At 50.4% G+C, this 15,149-nt stretch overlaps 1 pseudogene; it reads right to left on the bottom strand.

Moving 5' to 3' along the window:
- Positions 1-16: 16 nt before the first annotated feature.
- Positions 17-14,904, bottom strand: LOC142387737 (uncharacterized; annotated as a pseudogene).
- Between the last annotated feature and the right edge of the window lie 245 nt (positions 14,905-15,149).

Raw genomic sequence — 15,149 nt, 5'->3', positions numbered from 1 at the left:
ACCTCACTGATGGCTGCTAAAGCCTCCACAGTACAAGGAACAGAAACAGCAGAACCAGTAGAACCAGTAGAAACAGCAGAACCAGCAGAAACAGCAGAAGAACCACAACACAGGCAGAAACATGAGGCAACACCAGGGAGAGAAGAGGAGAGGAACCAGGAGAGATGGATGTAGGAGGGGTGAGATGGTGGCTTTATCTGAAATAAAGATATTTATCACATCACTGTCACATTATGAATGTTTAAACTCTTTAAACTCAGCTCAGGAATAAGAGAGAGTCCCCTGAGTAACCCTCACCTGTGGCAGAGATCCAGCTGGGTGGAGAATCTCCATGACTGCTGATGCTGCACCTGCAGAGGCCTTCATCAGAGCTGGGAACAGGCTGGAGGGTCATGTGACCTGTAGGCTCCGCCCTGATGAGGGAGCCATCTTTATAGAAAGCAGCTGGTGGGTCTTTGTTTGACAGCTCAGTGACGTCACCTCCCTCCATCACAGCGAGGACAGGACTCTGCAGGATCACTGATCCACCTCAGCACAGAGACAAACTGCAGCATTTCATCCATTTCCACACAGCTTCATCAGCACTGACTCCACAGTCTGATCTCACCAGAGACAGGGAGGCTGATGCTGTTACTGGCTGCTCCCTCTCTGGACTCACACCAGTAAACTCCACAATCTGATCTCACCAGAGACAGGGAGGCTGATGCTGTTACTGGCTGCTCCCTCTCTGGGCTCACACCAGTAAACTCCACAGTCTGATCTCACCAGAGACAGGGAGGCTGATGCTGTTACTGGCTGCTCCCTCTCTGGGCTCACACCAGTAAACTCCACAGTCTGATCTCACCAGAGACAGGGAGGCTGATGCTGTTACTGGCTGCTCCCTCTCTGGGCTCACACCAGTAAACTACACAGTCTGATCTCACCAGAGACAGGGAGGCTGATGCTGTTACTGGCTGCTCCCTCTCTGGGCTCACACCAGTAAACTCCACAGTCTGATCTCACCAGAGACAGGGAGGCTGATGCTGTTACTGGCTGCTCCCTCTCTGGGCTCACACCAGTAAACTCCACAGTCTGATCTCACCAGAGACAGGGAGGCTGATGCTGTTACTGGCTGCTCCCTCTCTGGGCTCACACCAGTAAACTCCACAGTCTGATCTCACCAGAGACAGGGAGGCTGATGCTGTTACTGGCTGCTCCCTCTCTGGGCTCACACCAGTAAACTCCACAGTCTGATCTCACCAGAGACAGGGAGGCTGATGCTGTTACTGGCTGCTCCCTCTCTGGGCTTACACCAGTAAACTCCACAGTCTGATCTCACCAGAGACAGGGAGGCTGATGCTGTTACTGGCTGCTCCCTCTCTGGGCTCACACCAGTAAACTCCACAGTCTGATCTCACCAGAGACAGGGAGGCTGATGCTGTTACTGGCTGCTCCCTCTCTGGACTCACACCAGGAAACTCCACAGTCTGATCTCACCAGAGACAGGGAGGCTGATGCTGTTACTGGCTGCTCCCTCTCTGACTCACACCAGTAAACTCCACAGTCTGATCTCACCAGAGACAGGGAGGCTGATGCTGTTACTAGCTGCTCCCTCTCTGGGCTCACACCAGTAAACTCCACAGTCTGATCTCACCAGAGACAGGGAGGCTGATGCTGTTACTGGCTGCTCCCTCTCTGGGCTCACACCAGTAAACTCCACAGTCTGATCTCACCAGAGACAGGGAGGCTGATGCTGTTACTGGCTGCTCCCTCTCTGGGCTCACACCAGTAAACTCCACAGTCTGATCTCACCAGAGACAGGGAGGCTGATGCTGTTACTGGCTGCTCCCTCTCTGGGCTCACACCAGTAAACTCCACAGTCTGATCTCACCAGAGACAGGGAGGCTGATGCTGTTACTGGCTGCTCCCTCTCTGGGCTCACACCAGTAAACTCCACAGTCTGATCTCACCAGAGACAGGGAGGCTGATGCTGTTACTGGCTGCTCCCTCTCTGGGCTCACACCAGTAAACTCCACAGTCTGATCTCACCAGAGACAGGGAGGCTGATGCTGTTACTGGCTGCTCCCTCTCTGGGCTCACACCAGTAAACTCCACAGTCTGATCTCACCAGAGACAGGGAGGCTGATGCTGTTACTGGCTGCTCCCTCTCTGACTCACACCAGTAAACTCCACAGTCTGATCTCACCAGAGACAGGGAGGCTGATGCTGTTACTGGCTGCTCCCTCTCTGGGCTCACACCAGTAAACTCCACAGTCTGATCTCACCAGAGACAGGGAGGCTGATGCTGTTACTGGCTGCTCCCTCTCTGGGCTCACACCAGTAAACTCCACAGTCTGATCTCACCAGAGACAGGGAGGCTGGTGCTGTTACTGGCTGCTCCCTCTCTGGGCTCACACCAGTAAACTCCACAGTCTGATCTCACCAGAGACAGGGAGGCTGGTGCTGTTACTGGCTGCTCCCTCTCTGGACTCACACCAGTAAACTCCACAGTCTGATCTCACCAGAGACAGGGAGGCTGATGCTGTTACTGGCTGCTCCCTCTCTGGGCTCACACCAGTAAACTCCACAGTCTGATCTCACCAGACACAGGGAGGCTGATGCTGTTACTGGCTGCTCCCTCTCTGGGCTCACACCAGTAAACTCCACAGTCTGATCTCACCAGAGACAGGGAGGCTGATGCTGTTACTGGCTGCTCCCTCTCTGGGCTCACACCAGTAAACTACACAGTCTGATCTCACCAGAGACAGGGAGGCTGATGCTGTTACTGGCTGCTCCCTCTCTGGACTCACACCAGTAAACTCTAAAGTCTGATCTCACCAGAGACAGGGAGGCTGATGCTGTTACTGGCTGCTCCCTCTCTGGGCTCACACCAGTAAACTCTAAAGTCTGATCTCACCAGAGACAGGGAGGCTGATGCTGTTACTGGCTGCTCCCTCTCTGGGCTTACACCAGTAAACTCCACAGTCTGATCTCACCAGAGACAGGGAGGCTGATGCTGTTACTGGCTGCTCCCTCTCTGGGCTCACACCAGTAAACTCCACAGTCTGATCTCACCAGAGACAGGGAGGTTGATGCTGTTACTGGCTGCTCCCTCTCTGGGCTCACACCAGTAAACTCCACAGTCTGATCTCACCAGAGACAGGGAGGCTGATGCTGTTACTGGCTGCTCCCTCTCTGGGCTCACACCAGTAAACTCCACAGTCTGATCTCACCAGAGACAGGGAGGCTGATGCTGTTACTGGCTGCTCCCTCTCTGGGCTCACACCAGTAAACTCCACAGTCTGATCTCACCAGAGACAGGGAGGCTGATGCTGTTACTGGCTGCTCCCTCTCTGGGCTCACACCAGTAAACTCCACAGTCTGATCTCACCAGAGACAGGGAGGCTGGTGCTGTTACTGGCTGCTCCCTCTCTGGGCTCACACCAGTAAACTCCACAGTCTGATCTCACCAGAGACAGGGAGGCTGATGCTGTTACTGGCTGCTCCCTCTCTGGGCTCACACCAGTAAACTCCACAATCTGATCTCACCAGAGACAGGGAGGCTGATGCTGTTACTGGCTGCTCCCTCTCTGGACTCACACCAGTAAATTCCACAGTCTGATCTCACCAGAGACAGGGAGGCTGATGCTGTTACTGGCTGCTCCCTCTCTGGACTCACACCAGTAAATTCCACAGTCTGATCTCACCAGAGACAGGGAGGCTGATGCTGTTACTGGCTGCTCCCTCTCTGGGCTCACACCAGTAAACTCCACAGTCTGATCTCACCAGAGACAGGGAGGCTGATGCTGTTACTGGCTGCTCCCTCTCTGGGCTCACACCAGTAAACTCCACAGTCTGATCTCACCAGAGACAGGGAGGCTGATGCTGTTACTGGCTGCTCCCTCTCTGGACTCACACCAGTAAACTCCACAGTCTGATCTCACCAGGGACAGGGAGGCTGGTGCTGTTACTGGCTGCTCCCTCTCTGGGCTCACACCGGTAAACTCCACAGTCTGATCTCACCAGAGACAGGGAGGCTGGTGCTGTTACTGGCTGCTCCCTCTCTGGGCTCACACCGGTAAACTCCACAGTCTGATCTCACCAGAGACAGGGAGGCTGATGCTGTTACTGGCTGCTCCCTCTCTGGGCTCACACCAGTAAACTCCACAGTCTGATCTCACCAGGGACAGGGAGGCTGATGCTGTTACTGGCTGCTCCCTCTCTGGGCTCACACCAGTAAACTCCACAGTCTGATCTCACCAGAGACAGGGAGGCTGATGCTGTTACTGGCTGCTCCCTCTCTGGGCTCACACCAGTAAACTCCACAGTCTGATCTCACCAGAGACAGGGAGGCTGATGCTGTTACTGGCTGCTCCCTCTCTGGGCTCACACCAGTAAACTCTACAGTCTGATCTCACCAGAGACAGGGAGGCTGATGCTGTTACTGGCTGCTCCCTCTCTGGGCTCACACCAGTAAACTCCACAGTCTGATCTCACCAGAGACAGGGAGGCTGATGCTGTTACTGGCTGCTCCCTCTCTGGGCTCACACCAGTAAACTCCACAGTCTGATCTCACCAGAGACAGGGAGGCTGATGCTGTTACTGGCTGCTCCCTCTCTGGACTCACACCAGTAAACTCCACAGTCTGATCTCACCAGAGACAGGGAGGCTGGTGCTGTTACTGGCTGCTCCCTCTCTGGGCTCACACCAGTAAACTCCACAGTCTGATCTCACCAGAGACAGGGAGGCTGATGCTGTTACTGGCTGCTCCCTCTCTGGGCTCACACCAGTAAACTCCACAGTCTGATCTCACCAGAGACAGGGAGGCTGATGCTGTTACTGGCTGCTCCCTCTCTGGACTCACACCGGTAAACTCCACAGTCTGATCTCACCAGGGACAGGGAGGCTGATGCTGTTACTGGCTGCTCCCTCTCTGGGCTCACACCAGTAAACTCCACAGTCTGATCTCACCAGGGACAGGGAGGCTGATGCTGTTACTGGCTGCTCCCTCTCTGGGCTCACACCAGTAAACTCCACAGTCTGATCTCACCAGAGACAGGGAGGCTGATGCTGTTACTGGCTGCTCCCTCTCTGGGCTCACACCAGTAAACTCCACAGTCTGATCTCACCAGAGACAGGGAGGCTGATGCTGTTACTGGCTGCTCCCTCTCTGGGCTCACACCAGTAAACTCCACAGTCTGATCTCACCAGAGACAGGGAGGCTGATGCTGTTACTGGCTGCTCCCTCTCTGGGCTCACACCAGTAAACTCCACAGTCTGATCTCACCAGAGACAGGGAGGCTGATGCTGTTACTGGCTGCTCCCTCTCTGGACTCACACCAGTAAACTCCACAGTCTGATCTCACCAGAGACAGGGAGGCTGGTGCTGTTACTGGCTGCTCCCTCTCTGGGCTCACACCAGTAAACTCCACAGTCTGATCTCACCAGAGACAGGGAGGCTGATGCTGTTACTGGCTGCTCCCTCTCTGGGCTCACACCAGTAAACTCCACAGTCTGATCTCACCAGAGACAGGGAGGCTGATGCTGTTACTGGCTGCTCCCTCTCTGGACTCACACCAGTAAACTACACAGTCTGATCTCACCAGAGACAGGGAGGCTGATGCTGTTACTGGCTGCTCCCTCTCTGACTCACACCAGTAAACTCCACAGTCTGATCTCACCAGAGACAGGGAGGCTGATGCTGTTACTGGCTGCTCCCTCTCTGGACTCACACCAGTAAACTCCACAGTCTGATCTCACCAGAGACAGGGAGGCTGATGCTGTTACTGGCTGCTCCCTCTCTGACTCACACCAGTAAACTCCACAGTCTGATCTCACCAGAGACAGGGAGGCTGGTGCTGTTACTGGCTGCTCCCCCTCTGGACTCACACCAGTAAACTCCACAGTCTGATCTCACCAGAGACAGAGAGGCTGATGCTGTTACTGGCTGCTCCCTCTCTGGACTCACACCAGGAAACTCCACAGTCTGATCTCACCAGAGACAGGGAGGCTGATGCTGTTACTGGCTGCTCCCTCTCTGGGCTCACACCAGTAAACTCCACAGTCTGATCTCACCAGAGACAGGGAGGCTGATGCTGTTACTGGCTGCTCCCTCTCTGGGCTCACACCAGTAAACTCTAAAGTCTGATCTCACCAGAGACAGGGAGGCTGGTGCTGTTACTGGCTGCTCCCTCTCTGGGCTCACACCAGTAAACTCCACAGTCTGATCTCACCAGAGACAGGGAGGCTGATGCTGTTACTGGCTGCTCCCTCTCTGGACTCACACCAGGAAACTCCACAGTCTGATCTCACCAGAGACAGGGAGGCTGATGCTGTTACTGGCTGCTCCCTCTCTGGGCTCACACCAGTAAACTCCACAGTCTGATCTCACCAGAGACAGGGAGGCTGATGCTGTTACTGGCTGCTCCCTCTCTGGACTCACACCAGTAAACTCCACAGTCTGATCTCACCAGAGACAGGGAGGCTGGTGCTGTTACTGGCTGCTCCCTCTCTGGGCTCACACCAGTAAACTCCACAGTCTGATCTCACCAGAGACAGGGAGGCTGATGCTTTTACTGGCTGCTCCCTCTCTGACTCACACCAGTAAACTCCACAGTCTGATCTCACCAGAGACAGGGAGGCTGATGCTGTTACTGGCTTCTCCCTCTCTGGGCTCACACCAGTAAACTCCACAGTCTGATCTCACCAGAGACAGGGAGGCTGATGCTGTTACTGGCTGCTCCCTCTCTGACTCACACCAGTAAACTCCACAGTCTGATCTCACCAGAGACAGGGAGGCTGATGCTGTTACTGGCTGCTCCCTCTCTGGACTCACACCAGTAAACTCCACAGTCTGATCTCACCAGAGACAGGGAGGCTGGTGCTGTTACTGGCTGCTCCCTCTCTGACTCACACCAGTAAACTCCACAGTCTGATCTCACCAGAGACAGGGAGGCTGATGCTGTTACTGGCTGCTCCCTCTCTGGACTCACACCAGTAAACTCCACAGTCTGATCTCACCAGAGACAGGGAGGCTGGTGCTGTTACTGGCTGCTCCCTCTCTGGACTCACACCAGTAAACTCCACAGTCTGATCTCACCAGAGACAGGGAGGCTGGTGCTGTTACTGGCTGCTCCCTCTCTGACTCACACCAGTAAACTCCACAGTCTGATCTCACCAGAGACAGGGAGGCTGATGCTGTTACTGGCTGCTCCCTCTCTGGACTCACACCAGTAAACTCCACAGTCTGATCTCACCAGAGACAGGGAGGCTGGTGCTGTTACTGGCTGCTCCCTCTCTGGACTCACACCAGTAAACTCCACAGTCTGATCTCACCAGAGACAGAGAGGCTGATGCTGTTACTGGCTGCTCCCTCTCTGGGCTCACACCAGTAAACTCCACAGTCTGATCTCACCAGAGACAGGGAGGCTGATGCTGTTACTGGCTGCTCCCTCTCTGGACTCACACCAGGAAACTCCACAGTCTGATCTCACCAGAGACAGGGAGGCTGATGCTGTTACTGGCTGCTCCCTCTCTGGGCTCACACCAGTAAACTCCACAGTCTGATCTCACCAGAGACAGGGAGGCTGATGCTGTTACTGGCTGCTCCCTCTCTGGGCTCACACCAGTAAACTCTAAAGTCTGATCTCACCAGAGACAGGGAGGCTGGTGCTGTTACTGGCTGCTCCCTCTCTGGGCTCACACCAGTAAACTCCACAGTCTGATCTCACCAGAGACAGGGAGGCTGATGCTGTTACTGGCTGCTCCCTCTCTGACTCACACCAGTAAACTCCACAGTCTGATCTCACCAGAGACAGGGAGGCTGATGCTGTTACTGGCTGCTCCCTCTCTGGACTCACACCAGTAAACTCCACAGTCTGATCTCACCAGAGACAGGGAGGCTGATGCTGTTACTGGCTGCTCCCTCTCTGGACTCACACCAGTAAACTCCACAGTCTGATCTCACCAGAGACAGGGAGGCTGGTGCTGTTACTGGCTGCTCCCTCTCTGACTCACACCAGTAAACTCCACAGTCTGATCTCACCAGAGACAGGGAGGCTGATGCTGTTACTGGCTGCTCCCTCTCTGACTCACACCAGTAAACTCCACAGTCTGATCTCACCAGAGACAGGGAGGCTGATGCTGTTACTGGCTTCTCCCTCTCTGGGCTCACACCAGTAAACTCCACAGTCTGATCTCACCAGAGACAGGGAGGCTGATGCTGTTACTGGCTTCTCCCTCTCTGAGCTCACACCAGTAAACTCCACAGTCTGATCTCACCAGAGACAGGGAGGCTGATGCTGTTCCTGGCTGCTCCCTCTCTGGACTCACACCAGGAAACTCCACAGTCTGATCTCACCAGAGACAGGGAGGCTGATGCTGTTACTGGCTGCTCCCTCTCTGGGCTCACACCAGTAAACTCCACAGTCTGATCTCACCAGAGACAGGGAGGCTGATGCTGTTACTGGCTGCTCCCTCTCTGGGCTCACACCAGTAAACTCCACAGTCTGATCTCACCAGAGACAGGGAGGCTGATGCTGTTACTGGCTGCTCCCTCTCTGGGCTCACACCAGTAAACTCCACAGTCTGATCTCACCAGAGACAGGGAGGCTGATGCTGTTACTGGCTGCTCCCTCTCTGGGCTCACACCAGTAAACTCCACAGTCTGATCTCACCAGAGACAGGGAGGCTGATGCTGTTACTGGCTGCTCCCTCTCTGGACTCACACCAGTAAACTCCACAGTCTGATCTCACCAGAGACAGAGAGGCTGATGCTGTTACTGGCTGCTCCCTCTCTGGGCTCACACCAGTAAACTCCACAGTCTGATCTCACCAGAGACAGGGAGGCTGATGCTGTTACTGGCTGCTCCCTCTCTGGACTCACACCAGGAAACTCCACAGTCTGATCTCACCAGAGACAGGGAGGCTGATGCTGTTACTGGCTGCTCCCTCTCTGGGCTCACACCAGTAAACTCCACAGTCTGATCTCACCAGAGACAGAGAGGCTGATGCTGTTACTGGCTGCTCCCTCTCTGGGCTCACACCAGTAAACTCCACAGTCTGATCTCACCAGAGACAGGGAGGCTGATGCTGTTACTGGCTGCTCCCTCTCTGGACTCACACCAGGAAACTCCACAGTCTGATCTCACCAGAGACAGGGAGGCTGATGCTGTTACTGGCTGCTCCCTCTCTGGGCTCACACCAGTAAACTCCACAGTCTGATCTCACCAGAGACAGGGAGGCTGATGCTGTTACTGGCTGCTCCCTCTCTGGGCTCACACCAGTAAACTCTAAAGTCTGATCTCACCAGAGACAGGGAGGCTGGTGCTGTTACTGGCTGCTCCCTCTCTGGGCTCACACCAGTAAACTCCACAGTCTGATCTCACCAGAGACAGGGAGGCTGATGCTGTTACTGGCTGCTCCCTCTCTGACTCACACCAGTAAACTCCACAGTCTGATCTCACCAGAGACAGGGAGGCTGATGCTGTTACTGGCTTCTCCCTCTCTGGGCTCACACCAGTAAACTCCACAGTCTGATCTCACCAGAGACAGGGAGGCTGATGCTGTTACTGGCTTCTCCCTCTCTGAGCTCACACCAGTAAACTCCACAGTCTGATCTCACCAGAGACAGGGAGGCTGATGCTGTTCCTGGCTGCTCCCTCTCTGGACTCACACCAGGAAACTCCACAGTCTGATCTCACCAGAGACAGGGAGGCTGATGCTGTTACTGGCTGCTCCCTCTCTGGGCTCACACCAGTAAACTCCACAGTCTGATCTCACCAGAGACAGGGAGGCTGATGCTGTTACTGGCTGCTCCCTCTCTGGGCTCACACCAGTAAACTCCACAGTCTGATCTCACCAGAGACAGGGAGGCTGATGCTGTTACTGGCTGCTCCCTCTCTGGGCTCACACCAGTAAACTCCACAGTCTGATCTCACCAGAGACAGGGAGGCTGATGCTGTTACTGGCTGCTCCCTCTCTGGGCTCACACCAGTAAACTCCACAGTCTGATCTCACCAGAGACAGGGAGGCTGATGCTGTTACTGGCTGCTCCCTCTCTGGACTCACACCAGTAAACTCCACAGTCTGATCTCACCAGAGACAGAGAGGCTGATGCTGTTACTGGCTGCTCCCTCTCTGGGCTCACACCAGTAAACTCCACAGTCTGATCTCACCAGAGACAGGGAGGCTGATGCTGTTACTGGCTGCTCCCTCTCTGGACTCACACCAGGAAACTCCACAGTCTGATCTCACCAGAGACAGGGAGGCTGATGCTGTTACTGGCTGCTCCCTCTCTGGGCTCACACCAGTAAACTCCACAGTCTGATCTCACCAGAGACAGGGAGGCTGATGCTGTTACTGGCTGCTCCCTCTCTGGGCTCACACCAGTAAACTCTAAAGTCTGATCTCACCAGAGACAGGGAGGCTGGTGCTGTTACTGGCTGCTCCCTCTCTGGGCTCACACCAGTAAACTCCACAGTCTGATCTCACCAGAGACAGGGAGGCTGATGCTGTTACTGGCTGCTCCCTCTCTGACTCACACCAGTAAACTCCACAGTCTGATCTCACCAGAGACAGGGAGGCTGATGCTGTTACTGGCTTCTCCCTCTCTGGGCTCACACCAGTAAACTCCACAGTCTGATCTCACCAGAGACAGGGAGGCTGATGCTGTTACTGGCTGCTCCCTCTCTGGGCTCACACCAGTAAACTCCACAGTCTGATCTCACCAGAGACAGGGAGGCTGATGCTGTTACTGGCTGCTCCCTCTCTGGGCTCACACCAGTAAACTCCACAGTCTGATCTCACCAGAGACAGGGAGGCTGATGCTGTTACTGGCTGCTCCCTCTCTGGGCTCACACCAGTAAACTCCACAGTCTGATCTCACCAGAGACAGGGAGGCTGATGCTGTTACTGGCTGCTCCCTCTCTGGGCTCACACCAGTAAACTCCACAGTCTGATGGCTATGTGGAGCTGATGCTACAGGAGGAACCGGCTGCTTTGCCCCATCCTGATCCACACTGAGTCCTGTTTCCTCTGCTTGTGTTCCTCCTCAGAGTCCATCCAGCAGAGCTGTGGTCCTCCTCACAGCTCAGAGACAAAGAGTCTCCTTCAGACAGCTGAGAGCTGCTGGGACTCACCGTCACACCAGCTGTGAGCGCTGACATGAGGAGCAAAAAGCTGGATTCACTTATTCATTATTCCATCTCTTTCATATCACAGGTTCCTGCTGAAGTCACTGATAAAGAGTTCAAACATCTTAATGGTGATAAAACCTTGATCCCAGCTAACCTGGATCAGCTGTGCAGCTCAGCAGTGATGTCAGAACTGAAGAGAAATGAGACTCATGTAGTTGCTTTGAATCAATTCAATTAATTTTTATTTATATAGCGCCAAATACAACAAATGTCATCTCAAGGCAGTTAGATAATAAACCCAATTCAAGCCAATTGGAATTCAGTTCATTGTAATCATAATTATTCATAACATAATCCAATTCGTTCATATAGGGCCAATTCAAAAACAATTTCCTAGCTAAGGAAACCAACAGATTGCACTGAAAACTTTTTGTTTTTCAGTCCAATCTCCCGGCCTGAGCGTGCCTGAGGCGACTGTGGAGTGAAACGACTCCCTTTGAACAGGAAGAAACCTCTGGCAGAACCAGACTCAGGAAGGGTGGCCATCCGCCTCCACCAGCTGGGGTTTGAGAAGACAGAAAGGGGATACATACAAGAATACAAAAATACATATATACAAAATACATACAATAACATGACAATACAAAAATACATACAAACAAGAATATAACAGTACATATATACAGAATAAAAAAAGATATGTTGGATAATACAAAGGAATATACAAAAAGAATACAAAAATATGTACATGCAACACTACATACTCAAATTCAAAAATATAAACAAGAATACAAAAATACAGATTCCTAACTTGTATCAGAAAAAGACAAAGTCACCTTGACCCCCTCCTTGCTCCCACTTAAATACAGAATTGATTCTAAAACTAGTTTGTATGGCTTTATGTTGGTTGACACCTGACTGTATTTCTGAACCCTTCTACCCTTACTCTAACTCCAGACCTCTTGGATCCACTGAGGAACCCATTTAAGCTGTTCCCTGTTGAGTTTAGTTTTTAAGTGTTAGTTTTTATAAATTAGTTTTTAGTTTAAGGAATATTGCACCTTTGCAGTGGCAGCTACAAAGCTGTGGAACAGCCTTGTACTGTCAATTAAATGTGCTTTATCCACTGACAGCTGAAACATTTTAATTGCATTTAATATTTTCATATTTTATTTCTGTTGGAAGTTATTGCCTGCTTATATATTCTTTATATTCTCATGTTTCCTTTTTGTATGTTTCTTTTTGTATGTATGTTATTTTAGTTCAATTCTTGTTTTATATATATATTTTTGGAAGGGGGGTTTGCTTCTTATTTTAGTCCCTTTAGTCCCTCTCATCGGATTATTTTTACTTTGTCTCATATTGTAAGGTTCAGTATCCTAAGTTTAGTTCTAAGTTGATAAACAGGGGGTACAAGGTAACTTCTCTCTCCGTAGGCCTCGATCTGTTCGAAAACAGTGATCCAAATACTATCAATAAAATTGGTAACATGAACGCTGTAGAAATCTAGACATAAAACCATAATTGCAACCAGGATGACACAAAGGATCTTCTCTCCAAATTTTGACAGGCTGAAAACAAAGAAAGTCAAATTGAAAAAATGAGTGTGAGAACTTGTTGTTTTGTTATGTTGTTGTATGAAAGACACGCACCAGCTCTCAGTCCTTGGGGCTTCTGGCTCCTACAAAGACAAAAGAAAGTTTCAGCACGCAGTTTAGGATTTGATCTTCCTCGTTGCAAAGCAGGATAGCTTGCCAGTTTAGAAAAAAAATGCTAATTTACTTCCTTGCTTTGAGTGAGATGAAGGGATCAACACCACTGTCTTACTTGTGTGCTGAATACAAAGCTACAGATGGCCATCAAAATTTCTTTTATATGTTAGCACAAGGCCTTAAAAACTTTGGACAGTTATCCTGATTCTATCTAAAAGTAAGAACATCTGCCTTTAAGCACCTGTTAAATTGAATTCATTCTTTAAAATAAGAAATGGTCCCACCCATGATACAGAGACATGACAAGTGAATATGCTTTAAAGATGTATATCACAAAAATAAGTGATGCAATTTCAGTGAAGTCGTCTCAACAAAAAGGCAAACGGGTATATTCCCTTAAGTACTGAACTTGATTCAGTGAAGTGAATTAATTTTCTATGTGTTGCATAATGTTGCCCATAAAGTATTTATGGTTGGATATTTACTGTTGAATCTTGTGTCTCTGGCTGCATAAAATCCATCTCCTCCATCTCTGAATCCATGTCACTCATCTGTTTCCGCAGTTCTCTGTTTTCTTTTTTGAGATCCTGCAGAAAAAAGATAAATAAATATCAGAACACCAGCAGGAGCATTCAAACACACAGATACACAATATACTGAACATTGTACATACCTCAATTACTTTATACTTCTCCTCTATCATGTTCATTTTTTGAGTCTCAGTACTTGTTAGCTGCCAGACAGAAATACGTTAAGATTAACATTTTCATCAATTCAGCAAAACCTATGATGTTGGAAGTGAAGCTAAGAGACGATTCAGAGACATTATCTCTGAAACTTTCCATATGGATGTTCCTACCATCTTTATTTCATTGTCTTTTTCATAGAAGATCTTCGGAATCTCCTTCATCTGGCACTATAAAACACATGAAAAGTTATTCATCTATCTGAATATGATATTGGGACAGTTTGTCCCTCGCATCACTTTAGATGAAGAAAAAGGTTACCTTTATTTCCTGCTCAGCTGTTGTTATTTGCTGCTTTTCTTCCTGAGAATATTTTGTGAGTTTTTCCAGCTGAAAGAGAAGCGCCTCGGAGTGAGAGTGGGTTTAAGAAGAGGACTCTATTAAATGAACTTAAATTATTTTATTTGGGATTATTTTCTATGTCTTGTCTGCATTTCAGACAGCTGCTTTGGCATGTATATATTTCCCTTTTTTTTGTTATTTCAAAGCTTAAAGTTAGGTTAGGTTAGGTTAGGTTTCTTTATTAGTCTCCACAAGGGAGAAATTTGTCTCGGAGACAGGGAGGTTACAGCACCATAAAACACATAGAGGACAACACCAACAGACAACCATAAAATTGTAAAGTACAGGCTCAGAAACATTGAATTTCCTAACCCACTGCCCCTGTCCCATCCAGTCCATACCCCCCCCCCCCCCCCCCCCATCGTCATTCGTCATTTCTCCATTCCATCACCACCTACAGTACAAACACTAATTGCAGAGGTCCCTTTTTGTCCCAATCAATCCCAGTTTATTCAGTATCTTAATAGACTGAGGTATAAAAGAATGTTTGTAGCGATTGTGTTTATACAGAGGGAGTCTAAACCTCCTCCCAGAGTTTAAAAGAATATATTCCCCATTTAGTACATGGTCACCATCTGATGCAATGACATTCGCCTGACTGATAGTGGCCTGCTCAAAGAGCTCCTGTGGGTTAAGGGGGGACATCACCCCCATAATCCTGCCTGCTGTTCTAATGAGGCTTGAGATTTCTGCCCTGTGTTTTACCGTGAGATTGCCAAACCAGCAGGTAATCCCATAACGGAGAACAGACTCTATCGTGGCTCTGTAGAAGATTAACATGATGTTTTTACATACTCCAAAGACTCTAAGTCTGCGCAGAAAATGTAGACGCTGGTGTATTCTGGCACAGACATTGGTCACCTGGGTACGCCAGCTGAGATCGCTGTCTATGTGCACCCCCAGGTACTTAAAAGTGTTCACCTGATCAATAGCCTGGCCATGTACAGCCACTGTGCCCTGGCCTCGGAGGGATTTAGGATCGAACACCATCTCTACTGTTTTTTTTGTGTTAATATGTAAAAAGTGTGAATCGCACCAATTAACAAACGTATCTATTGCTGTTTGGTGAATGTTCAAATCATCATGTTTAGTAAGCAGGCTAAGAATAACAGTGTCATCTGAGAATTTGACAATGTATTGATTTGGCCCAGAACTGACACAGTCGTTAGTGTATAGCGTAAACAAAAATGGTGAGCTGACGCAACCTTGGGGCGCGCCAATACTGCAGGAGGTTA

Source organism: Odontesthes bonariensis, chromosome 2 (genome assembly GCF_027942865.1).
Source record: "Odontesthes bonariensis isolate fOdoBon6 chromosome 2, fOdoBon6.hap1, whole genome shotgun sequence".
Lineage (NCBI taxonomy): Eukaryota > Metazoa > Chordata > Actinopteri > Atheriniformes > Atherinopsidae > Odontesthes > Odontesthes bonariensis.
This window is presented reverse-complemented; position numbering and strand designations above follow the sequence as displayed.